Source organism: Bos grunniens, chromosome X (assembly GCF_055505025.1).
Source record: "Bos grunniens cultivar Pamir isolate PY7600 chromosome X, Bosgru_T2T1.0, whole genome shotgun sequence".
Classification (NCBI taxonomy): domain Eukaryota; kingdom Metazoa; phylum Chordata; class Mammalia; order Artiodactyla; family Bovidae; genus Bos; species Bos grunniens.
In genome coordinates this window covers 43310958-43323854 of record NC_141194.1, presented here as the reverse complement: position 1 = coordinate 43323854, position 12897 = coordinate 43310958, and positions in this window count along the sequence as shown.

Below are 12897 nucleotides of genomic sequence, written 5' to 3'. Positions count from 1 at the left end.
CAATCCTAAAGGAAATCAGTCCTGAATATTCATTGGAAAGACTGATGCTGAAACTCCAATACTTTGGCCACCTGATGCAAAGAATGGACTCATTGGAAAAGACCCTGATGCTGGGAAAGATTGAAGGCAGGAGGAGTAGGGGACGACAGAGAATGAGATGGTTGGATGGCATCACCAACTGGACGGACATGAGTATAAGCAAGCTCTGGGAGTTGGTGATGGACAGGGAGGCTTGGCATGCTGCAGTCCATAGGGTTGCAAAGAGTCAAGACACGACTAAGCGACCAAACTGAACTGAACTGAATACAATTGGGAGATAGTGGAGGACAGAGGAGCCTGTGTGCTGCAGTTCATGGGGTCGCAAAGAGTCAAACACAACTGAGCCACTGAACAATAACAAATACAACTGGAAACATAAATGTGAGTGAGACACAGCCTGCCCTAAAGAAGTTTATAATTCAGCAAGGAAGGATGTATTTAACTAATAGTAACATAATGATACTTTTGCAGGAGAGATAGAAACAAGAAGAGTACCATGGAAGTTCAGAAGAAAAGTAACAATAGCCACCATATACTTATTTATGTACCATGTACCTTACAATGATGATTACTAATATTAATACTCTAATACTAATACTCACACATGTGAATTGGATACTTACTATATGCCAGGCACTGTTCTAAGCATAATACACATGTAAGGGATCATAATATGCCACTCCATAATATGCCATTTTTGACATAGGGATAATTTTGAGCTGAAGACAGATGAGAAACAGCAGTCTCCCCAAATATCTCTTATGATCTGTATTGTCTATCCTCAAAATGCTTTTGAACTGTGGTGTTGGAGAAGAGTCTTGAGAGTCCCTTGGGCTGCAAGGAGATCCAACCAGTCCATTCTGAAGGAGATCAGCCCTGGGATTTCTTTGGAAGGAATGATGCTAAAGCTGAAACTCCAGTACTTTGGCCACCTCATGCGAAGAGTTGACTCATTGGAAAAGACTCTGATGCTGGGAGGGATTGGGGGCAGGAGAAGAAGGGGACGACAGAGGATGAGATGGCTGGATGGCATCACTGACTCGATGGACGTGAGTCTGAGTGAACTCCGGGAGTTAGTGATGGACAGGGAGGCCTGGTGTGCTGCGATTCATGGGGTCGCAAAGAGTCAGACACGACTGAGCGACTGAACTGAACTGACCTGAACTGAACTTAAGGGAGAAAAAGAAGGAAGGGAAAATGAGAAAAGTAAAAACTCAACCACTATAGTGCAGTGCTTCAAATGCTATCCATTGTAGACCAATGAAGATCCTTGTGCAAAAAAGGGATGAGGACTGAGGGGGAGTGGGTCTGTGGATGGTGAGGTAGCTTCAGAGGAAAAAGTACTGAAACAGTTCTGTTCATCCACTTTCATCAAAGTTGAAATAAAAGGTTAATTGTTGTTTTCACAGTGATCCTATTACAGTTGACCCTTGAACAATGATAGGATTAACCCTCCTACAATTTATAGTCAGCCTTCCCTATCCAAGGTTCCTCTGCATCCAGGGATTCAACCACAGTGTAGTACTGTAGTATTTACCACTGATCCACCATATAAGTGGATCCATACAGTTCAAACCAGTGTTGTTAAAGGTTCAGCTGCATTTCATTTTTTTAAATTTATTTTTTATTGAAGTATAGTTGATTTACAATGTCATGTTAGTTTCAGGTATACAGCAAAGTGATTCAATTATACATATATATATATATATTTATGTATATATATATATTTTTCAGATTCTTTTTCTATATATGTTATAAAATATTGAGGCTGTGCTATACAGTAGGTCCTTGTTTATCTATTTTATATATAGTAGTGTGCATAAGTGTTAATTGCTCAGTTGTATCTGATTCTCTGTAACCTCATGGACTGTAGCCCACCAGGCTCCTCTGTCCATGGGATTCTCCAGGCAAGAATACTGTAGTGGGTTGCCATTTCCTTCTCCAGGGGATCTTCCTGACCCAGGGCTTGAACACAGGTCTCCTGCATTGCAGGCGAATTCCTTACCATTTAAGCCACCAGGGAAGCCCCCTGTTTATGTTATTCTCAGATTCCTAAGTTATCCCTCCCTCCACCTTTTCCCATTGGTAACCATTTGTTACCAAAGTTTGTTTTCAATATTTGTGAGTGTCTTTCTGTTTTGTGAATAAGTTATTTTGTATTATATTTTTAAACTTCACAAATAAGTGCTATCATATGAAATTTGTCTTTGTGTGACTTACTACACTTAGTATGATACTCTCTAGTCAACTGCATATTCTTAATGAGCATTACCTTTTTAGTGTAGCTGGGAGATGCAGGAGTGGTAAGTAGAGAAAATCTCTGAGCAGATCCTTCAAAAAGTTTAACTTTTCAGCAATGTTTAAGATATCATGTTGGCTTGACAGTTGTTAACATTGTGATGAAAAGCCGTTAGATAAAACAGTGGGGGAAAGTTAGACCTTAATACAAGGAGCTTGCAAGATGGCAGAGTAGAAGGACGTGTGCTCACCTTCTCCTGCAAGAACTCCAAAATTACAACTCACTGCTGAACAACCGTCGACAGGAGAATGTTGGATCCTATCAAAAAAAAAGATACCCCATGTTCAAGGGCAAAGGAGAAGCCCGAGCAAGATGGTAGGAGGGGCAAAATCACATTTAGAATCAAACTCCATACCTGCCAGAGATGCTCGGAGGGCTCAAACAAAGCCTTATGCACACCAGGAGATCGCACAGAGACTGAGCCAGACCTTCCTTTCAGTGTTTGAGTGTCTTCTGTGGAGGTACAGGTCAGAAGTGGCCTGCCACAGGGGCAGCAGACCTGGGTATGGCATAAGCTCTCTTGGAGGAGGTTACTATTAACCCCACCATAGAGCTGCCAGAACAGATGCTTGGAGGGCAAAAACAAAACCTTGTATGAACCAGGACCCAGGAGAAACGAACAGTGACCCCACAAGAGACTGACCCAGACTTGCCCGTGAGTGTCCACGAGTCTCCAGTGGAGGCATGGGTCAGCAGTGGCCTGCTGCAGGGTTGGGGGCACTGAGTACAGCAGTGTGTGCACGGGATCTTTTGAAGGAGGTCGCCATCATCTTCATCAACTCCACCATGCTTCTAGTCAAACAGTAGGGAGGGGACACAGCCCTGCCCATCAACAGAAAATTGGATTAAAGCATGGCCCTGCCCATCAGAACAAGACCCAGTTTCCCCCTTAGTCAGGCTTTCCCACCAGGAAGCTTCCATAAGCCTCTTATCCTTACCCATCTGATCACAGACAGAATGAAAACTACAATCACAGAAAACTAACCAAACTGATCACATGGACCACAGTCTTGTCTAACTCAATGAAACTATGAGCCATGCTGTGTAGGGCCACCCAAGACGGATGGGTCATGGTGGAGAGTTCTGACAAAATGTGGTCCCCTGGAGAAGGGAATGGCAAACCACTCCAGTATTCGTGCCTTGAGAACCCCATGAACAGTATGAAAAGGCAAAAAGATATGACACTGAAAGATGAACTCCCCAGGTCAGTAGGTGTCCAATTTGCTACTGGAGAACGGTGGAGAAATAATTCCAGAAAGAATGAAGAGACAGAGCTAAAGAAAAAACAACACCCAGTTGTGGATGTGACTGGTGATGGAAGTCTGATGCTGTAAAGAGCAATATTGCATAGGAACGTGGACTGTGAGGTCCATGAATCAAGGCAAATTGGAAGTGGTAAACAGGAGATGGCAAGAGTGAACATTGACATTTTAGGAATCAGTGAAGTAAAATGGACTGGAATGGGTGAATTTAACTCAGATGACCATTATATATACTACTGTGGGCAAGAATCCCTTAGAAGAAATGGAGTAGCCCTCAGAAGCAACAAAAGAGTTCAAAATGCAGTACTTGGATGCAATCTCAAAAACAACAGAATGATCTCTGTTTGTTTCCAAGGCAAACCATTTACTATCACAGTAATCCAAGTCTATGCCCCAACCGTAATGCTGAAGAAGCTGAAGTTGAATGGTTCTATGAAGACCTACAAGACCTTCTAGAACTAACACCCCACCAAAATGTCCTTTTCATCTTAGGGGACTGGAATGCAAAAGTAGGAAGTCAAGAGATACCTGGAGTAACAGGCAAATTTGGCCTTGGAGTACAGAATGAAGCAGGGCAAAGGCTAACAGAGTTTTGCCAAGAGAATGCACTGGTCATAGCAAACACCCTCTTCCAATAACAGAAGAGAAGACTCTAAACATGGACATCACCAGATGGTCAATACCAAAACCAGATTGATTATATTCTTTGTAGCCGAAGATGGAAAAGCTCTATACAGTCAGCAAAAACAAGACTGGGAGCTGACTGTGTCTCAGATCATGAACTCCTTATTGCCAAATTCAGACTTAAATTGAAGAAAGTAGGGAAAACCACTGGACGATTCAGGTCTGATTTAAATAAAGTCCATTACAATTATACAGTGGAAGTGACAAATAGATTCAAGGGATTAGATCTGATAGACAGAGTGCCTGAAGAACTATGGACAGAGGTTCATGACATTGTACAGGAGGCAGTGATCAAGACCATCCCCAAGAAAAAGAAATGCAAAAAAGCAAAATGATTGTCTGAGGAGGCCTTACAAATAGCTGAGAAAAGAAGAGAAGTGAAAGGCAAAGGAGAAAGGGAAAGATATATCCATTTGAATGCAGAGTTCCAAAGAACAGCAAGAAGAGATAAGAAAGCCTTCCTCAGTGATCAATTCAAAGAAATAGAGGAAAATAATAGAATGGAAAAGACTAGAGATCCCTTCAAGAAAATTAGAGATACCAAGGTAATATTTCATGTGAAGATGGGCTCAATAAAGGGCAGAAATGGTATGGACCTAACAGAAGCAGATGATATTAAGAAGAGGTGGCAAGAATACACAGAAGAACTATACAAAAAAGATCTTCACAACCCAGATAATCATGGTGGTGTGATCACTCACCTAGAGCCAGACATCCAGGAATGCAAAGTCAAGTGGGCCTTAGGAAGCATCACTATGAACAAAGCTAGTAGAGACAGTGGAATTCCAGCTGAACTATTTCAAATCCTAAAAGATGATGCTGTTAAAGTGCTTGCATTCAGTATGTCAGCAAGTTTGGAAGTCTCAGCAGTGGCTACAGGATTGGAAAAGGCCAGTTTTCATTCCAATCCCAAAGAAAGGCAATGCCAAAGAATGTTCAAACTACTGTACAATTGCACTCATTTCACATGCTAGCAAGGTAATGCTCAAAATCCTTCAAGCTGGGCTTCAACAGTACATGAACCAAGAAATTCCAGATGTACAAGCTGGATTTAGAAAAGGCAGAAGAACCAGAGATCAAATTGCCAACATCCGTTGGATCATCGAAAAAGCAAGAGAGTTCCCCCCAAAACATCTACTTCTGCTTTACTGACTATGCCAAAGCCTTTGACTGTGTGGATCACAACAAACTCTGGAAAATTCTTCAAGAGATGGGCATACCAGACCACCTGACCTGCCTCCTGAGAAATCTGTATCCAGGTCAAGAAGCAACATTTAGAAGTGGATATGGAACAATAGACTTTTTCCAAATCAGCAAGAAGTACGTCAAGGCTGTATGTTGTCACCCTGCTTATTTAACTCATATGCAGAGTACATCATGCAAAATGCTGGGCTGGATGAAGCACAAGCTGGATTCAAGATTGCCAGAAGTAATATCTATAACCTCAGATACACAGATAACACCACCCTTATGACATAAAGCAAAGAAGAACTAAAGAGCCTCTTGAAGAAAGTGAAAGAGGAGAGTGAAAAGTTGGCTTAAAACTCAACATGCAGAAAACTAAGATCTTGGCACCCAGTCCCATCACTTCATGGCAAATAGATGGGGAAACGGTGGAAACAGTGACAGACTTTATTTTCTTGGGCTCCAAAATCAGTGCAGATGGTGACTTCAGCTATGAAATTAAAAGACCACTTGCTCCTTGGAAGAAAAGCTATGACGAACCTAGACAGCATATTAAAAAGCAGGGACATTACTTTACCAACAAAGGTCCATCTAGTCAAGGCTATGGTTTTTCCAGTGGTCATGTATGGATGTGAGAGTTGGACCATAAAGAAAGCTGAGCACTGAAGAATTGATGCTTTTGAACTGTGGTGTTGGAGAAGACTCTTGAGAGTCTCTTGGACTGCAAGGAGATCCAACCAGTCAATCCTAAATAAAATCAGTCCTGAATGTTCATTGGAAGGACTGATGCTACAGCTGAAGCTCCAATACTTTGGCCACCTGATACAAAGAATGGACTCACTAGAAAAGACCCTGATGCTGGGAAAGATTGAAGGCAGGAGGAGAAGGGGATGACACGGGATAAGATGTTTGGATGGCATCACTAACTAGGTGGACATGTGTTTGAGTAAGCTCTGGGAGTTGGTAATAGGCAGTGAAGCCTGGCATGCTGCAGTCCATGGCGTCGCAAATAGTCAGACACGACTGAGCGACTGAACTGAACTGAACTGACCTGAACACAAGGATTAGGTAGCCTAAGGGTCTAGGTCCTTTTAATGTGCTCTAAAGGTACTCGCTCTCCCATCAACCAGAGGTATGGACGCAGTCCCTAAATCTTACTTCAGCCATGCTTCCTTTCAGTTCCTGAACTTGTATATCTTCAGATAAACATATTCTGCAAGCACCATTATAGCCGGTTCATTACTGCTGACATTAACAGCATTGTTTGGCTTGGCTAATATTATCTCTCATTGTTTCCAAGCTATTGAGTACATTTGCTAAATTTGTGTTTTTTCTTATTTACCATTACATTGTTATGTTGAATCCACAATTCATCTAAATGGGTCAGTGATTCACAAGTGTTTCATTGAAAAGCAGTGATGAAAATAATGATATGAATGCTCCAATTTAAAATAATATCATAAATATAATCAACAGGCTCCCAATTAATTTTTACTGTTGAGTCTGTAAATGCCACTACAAGTGAATCTGCTAGTGATGGCTTCTGACAAGTAGTTGAGAAAGCAAAGTTTGAATTGGAACTGTAATGAGCAATATCTGAAAACTGGATTTTATTGGACCTGTGATCTGCTTAAAACCCCTATTATGTAACTTTGTTAAATAGTGGGATGAAGACATTGAAACTCTTGTCATTTTTCAAATCAGAGTGATCTCCCTGGTAAATTTATTGTGTTTATTCAAAGCAAGTATAAAACAATGCTTTCCATTATGTAAATTATGAATTTTATATCTCAAGATAGAGAAAAGACCAACCTGAATACTCATGATCCAAAGTTGCCCTTCCTGTGGCCATGCACGAATACTAAGTCATTTCAGTTGTGTCCAACTCTTTGTGACCCTATGGACTGTAGCCTGCCAGGCTCCTCTGTCCATGACATTTTCCAGGCAAGAATACTGGTGTGGGTGGACATTTCCTTCCTTTCTCCATCCCCCCGCAACTCCCCACCCCAATCCCAGGGATCTTTCTGATCCAGGGATCAAAACTGCATCTCTTATATCTCCTGCCTTGATAGGCGGGTTCTTTACCACTAGCACCACCTGGGAAGCCCCTCTTCTGGCCAACACACACGTGAATCACATTACTTCTGGACGCTTGTAATAGCAAATTCAAAATTGATTATATATATAATGCTCAAAGAAAAAGCAGATTCGCGACTGGCAAGAACAATATCATGTACTAGGTTCTTATTTTGCTTTACAGTGAGGTGAAACCACTGAAGTGTCAAGTATGACTCAGTGCTTAGCAAATATGTAGCACATACAGGAAGAGAAGGGCTGACTGACAGCTTGCTCTGTTCTGAGACGTGATACTCTGGGAGGAGAGAGGTTTTTGTTCACTAGCGTTTATTTGATGAGCCATGATGTAGCCTGGCAAAGTGAGGGGTGTACCTGGAACAGGTTCAACCTGATGCTGATCCACAGTTGGCTGTATTTATAGAAAATAATCCATGGGAAACCACCAAACCACCAGACTGGTTGTGCGTTGCAAGAAAAACAAGAGCTCTGAATGTGATTAAATCGTGTGGTTTTTCAGCATCATGTGGGAAGAAATGAGCAGTATGTAAAAAACTAGAAGCCTGCTTTTCCATACTGAAATTTGTTCCCTGGTCAGGGGAAGGTTGCCCACATAAATTTGGGGAAAAAGGAATGTGATTATAAAAAAAAAAAAGTCTGACAGTGATATTGTCAGGAAAGACTACTGTGATGACTTCAAATGTCTTGTTCACATAGTGTACCTTGGTCAAATAATCAGAGTCTTGAACAGATAAAACATGTCACTGGAAGGCCTGTGTTTAATCATTCATTCTATAACTATGTATTGAGTGCCAGCAATGTGCCGAATGGATGGTCAGCCAAAAAGCTCTCTTAAATTTCTGGTCTTTGAGTGACACAGTATACAGATAAATTACCAACATTTCCGAAGTGGCCAGTGTAAATTTTTTTTTTTCCCCTTCAAATTGTAAAACAAAGAGTATCATTTTCTGTGTACAAAATAACATGTTCAGTGGCCAATAGGATTTATATAGTCACAGGAATGTAAGTACCTGAAGGATCTAGCCAAAATGATACTGTGACTATATTGAGAGAATGGCTATAAGAGGGGCTGAAACTGTGCAACTCGAACTAGGACTTGAACCCACATGCCAGGACTTGAATCCAGCCAAAACCCAGATTGGGACTTGAACTCACGCTATTTTAACTGAGATCACACACCTGATTTCAGGACTTAATGAAGCTTAGATTATTGATACCTCATCCCAGAAAGAATTCAGTAAGAGACAAAGAGATAGGTAAAAAGTGGATTTATTTAGAGAGAAACACACTCCAGAAGGTATAGGCCATCTCAGAAGGTGAGAGCGGCACCAGGGTATGGGGTTGTCAGTTTTTATATAGGTAGGTAATTTCATAGGCTAATGAGTGGGAGGAGTGTTCCAGCTATTTTGAGGAAACAGTGGGGATTTCTAGGAATTGAGCCCACTTTTGACCTTCATAGTCAGCCTTGGAAATGTCATGGTGCCTGTGGGTATGTCATTTAGCTTGCTGATATGTTACAATCAGCATATAATGAGGCTCAAGGTCTAGTGGAAGTGGACTCATCTGCCATCTTGGATCTATTTGGTTCTAATCCGTTTATATTGTGTCCTTAGGCTATGTCATGCTTTTAAAGGCTGTGCCTTGCCTCCTTCCCTCCTGTTTTAGGATGGGAGTCATGCCTGTATGAAAGAAGTAAAAACTCTTCTACTATAGAGGGAAGTCAATAGGTAGGGCCTGAAACTACAAAATCAAGAATATTTGGAGATATCAAGGTAAATACAATCAGTCAAAAGAGTTGAAAATTTTCACCTCTGGAGATATGGGCTTTGTGGGACTGGGGGACTGCTGTTCTTTGCAACAATCCTTGTATACCAGTTACATTATAGGAGTGTAAACTTTGCTTTCAAATTGCTTTTAAAAGTAATGTCATAGAAAATTTGGAAAATACAGAAAATCATAAAAAAGATAAAAATCCTACTTCACCCAGTCACTTAAATCCCATACAATAGCTTCAAAATGGTTTTAAAACAACTCTAAAATTGCTTTCAAAAAGCTTTTTAAAATCAGCAGATGGGTATGTTTATCCTTTTCATTTTTTCAGTGATAACAGAAATGATACCTTGCATGTCAATATTTGAAATCCTTTTTATGTACTGCTAAGTCACTTCAGTTGTGTCCGACTCTGTGCGACCCCATAGACGGCAGCCCACCTGGCTCCGCCGTCCCCGGGACTCTCCAGGCAAGAACACTGGAGTGGGTTGCCATTTCCTTCTCCAATGCATGAAAGTGAAAAGTGAAAGTGAATTCGCTCAGTCGTGTCCGACTCTTAGCGACCCCATGGACCGCAGCCCACCAGGCTCCTCCGTCCATGGGATTATCCAGGCAAGAGTACTGGAGTGGGGTGCCATTAAACATAAACCTGCCCCACCACCCAAGTAGAGTATCTGTTAAAAACAAGCTGATAACGACCTGCTTATATGAAAGTAAAACATCATGACACTAAGTTAGATTTTTTTAATGCTGACAGCATTTCTCAAAATTCATCCAATTGTTGAATAATTATGAGTACGATAGGACAGAAATGAGCTCCCTTGTAGAATTGAGGGATCACTATTTCCTCCAATATGACTTTTCAACTGAGAGAATACCTGCACAACTCAGCTTCCTCCTTCCACCCTCCCACCTTGCCCCATCTCCGTTTGTGGACTATTTGGATCCAACAGTATTATTGGATCAGTCAAATAGAGGCTCTGAGTTTATAGGCAGTTTACTATTTAGTTTTTCATGTGCAGATAACAATGGTTTAACACACACACATACACACACACTCATTTCAAATCTAGAGGAAATGAATTGGCTGCCTGCCCTGGGTGGGGCATGGTCCCTTTTAAGCTCCTAGCCCTGGAGACAGGGCCAGGTGATTATGGCACAGCGGGTTGCTGAAAAAAATGGTTATTTTTTGTTTTGTCTTGTATGTTTGTTTTTAATGGTCTGATGTTTTGGATATTTCTCCACTGAACGAATGTAGGGTCTTAAAACTCAATGTGAGGTGTACTCTTAAAGCACCCTCAAAGAACAGACCCACTTCCATTGCTCTACGAACTGTTAGAATGCACTAGATATTCTGGTTATTTTGAAATCTGCTTATGGGCAGGAAGACTGATATCAGGGAATGGGGCTGTTGGCAGCCTTCCTGTCTCCTGATATACTCAAGGCTGACTGCCTTGGTCACATGCTTGCTCTTAGTCCCCTGAGGAAGTGTGTTGAGTTATAGAGAAACTGGCCAGAAAAGATAAAGCCACAGATTGAGTTGTCCTGGGACTCACAAACAAGCTTTGAATGGCCAGGTGCTGAAGCAAATTATTTTGTCTATGACTTTAAGGATTCGTATCTGATTGAGAGTTATTTCCTTACTCTACCATCTCTGGCTCATCTGAAAAATATTCTCTTCTGTATACTCTTTAACAATAGCATGTTTACTGATCTGAGAAGAGTGCTGCTTTCATTTTCCTTTTGTTAAATGATTGGTGACATTATTATGGACCTTGCCTGCTTCCTTCTGTGCCTTTCTTTGAAAAATGAATGCTTTCTCTCTTGCTCTGGGCCTTTCTGTTTACAATAAAAGAGAGCAGCTTCCCAGTCTCCTTTTCCTGGTCCTAGACCATTAAAATCCAACATTTTTGGAAGGAGGTATGAGGCAGTGTGAGTTTAATTTCTCCAGTGAGGCTATCCACTCCAGACAGAACCAGGGAAATTTGGCTTTATTTTTTATTTCGTTTATTTACTTGTGCAATGGACTTTCTTCAACCACTGTTCCCCTCCTATGAAGACTACTTATCTTACATCCCAGGATACTGTAATTTGAAAAAGAGCTAGATAGCATTGTTAAGGAGGAAAACCATAGGTCCAAAATGGCATCACTTAAGATGGTAATGATAACCCTGTATGCGAGACAGCAAAAGAGACACAGATGTCTAGAACAGTCTTTTGGACTCTGTGGGAGAGGGTAAGGGTGGGATGATTTGGGAGAATGGCATTGAAACATGTATAATATCATATGTGAAATGAATCACCAGTCCAGGTTCTACGCATGATACAGGATGCTCGGGGCTGGTGCACTGGGATGACCCAGAGGGGAGGGAGGTGGGAGGCGGGTTCAGGAAGGGGAACATGTGTGCACCCGTGGCAGATTCATGTTGATGTATGGCAAAACCAATACAAGATTGTAAAGTAATTGGCCTCCAATTAAAATACATAAATTTATATGAAAAAAAAAAACAAGAACAAAAACAAAATGGCATCACTTAAGCTAAAGCCCATGAAACCAAACCTAGATCTAATATCTAAACTAATTGCCATTTCCACCTTCACTGCAAATGTAATCTTAATCAACTAATATGTAATTTTCTGGTCCGCACCAATGAGGTAATCTGCCAGCTGGGTCCTCTCCATTCCCTAGAGGAAGAAGAGGCAATCTGCATGATAAACCCCTTGCCATTCCCTTTCCCCCAAAAGGGGAGATCCTGGTCTAAGAATAATCCTTTCTTTTCTTTTGCTAATAGTTCCCTTGCCCCACATTTCTTCTTATAAAAACCTCCCATTTTGTACAACCTCTCTGAGCATGTTTCTAGTTGCTAAATGGGATAAATTGTCAAATAAGGTAAATTAGACCTTCAAATTTAATAGGGTGAATTTTTTTCTAACAATATTACTAGCAATGCTGTGTGCTATTTACAAGTGTCATTATTTTAACATAAACATTAGCAGTATCAGCATAATTTGACATTCTTGTCCTTTGCATAAAGGAAAACATAAACGTGGTTTGAAAGAATGAATTAAGTGACTAAATTATTCCTTACTAAATTTGGACTTGAAGAAATAGTTCACTAACTGGAGAGTGGATAACTTGCTACTCATGTCTACCCTGCCCCTTCACACTTTGTCATACATGGGTTTCTGCCTTATTAATGGGTCTCTTGCTGTTAGTAATTCTAGAACATCATAAGGTGTGAATGTTTTGCTTTGGGACTATAAGATGGTCAAAAATTAAAGACAATATAAAAAGGTGTACCTAATGAGAAGTCTTACTCCCCATATCTACCTACCCTTTTCCTCACCCTCAGCCACTTTTTTTAGTGTTGAAGAATAGCAGAATATGCCACTTCAAAATATGCCTCTTGGGCCTAAAGATTATTTTCATATAATTATTTCGAGAGGCTGCAGACACAGGAGAAACTCTGAAAGCAGAGTAGAATTTGCCCTTTTGTAAGGGACATTTACATTTATAAGGGAAATCCCTCCCTCTCTGTACCTAAAAGAGAAGGATGACTCTAC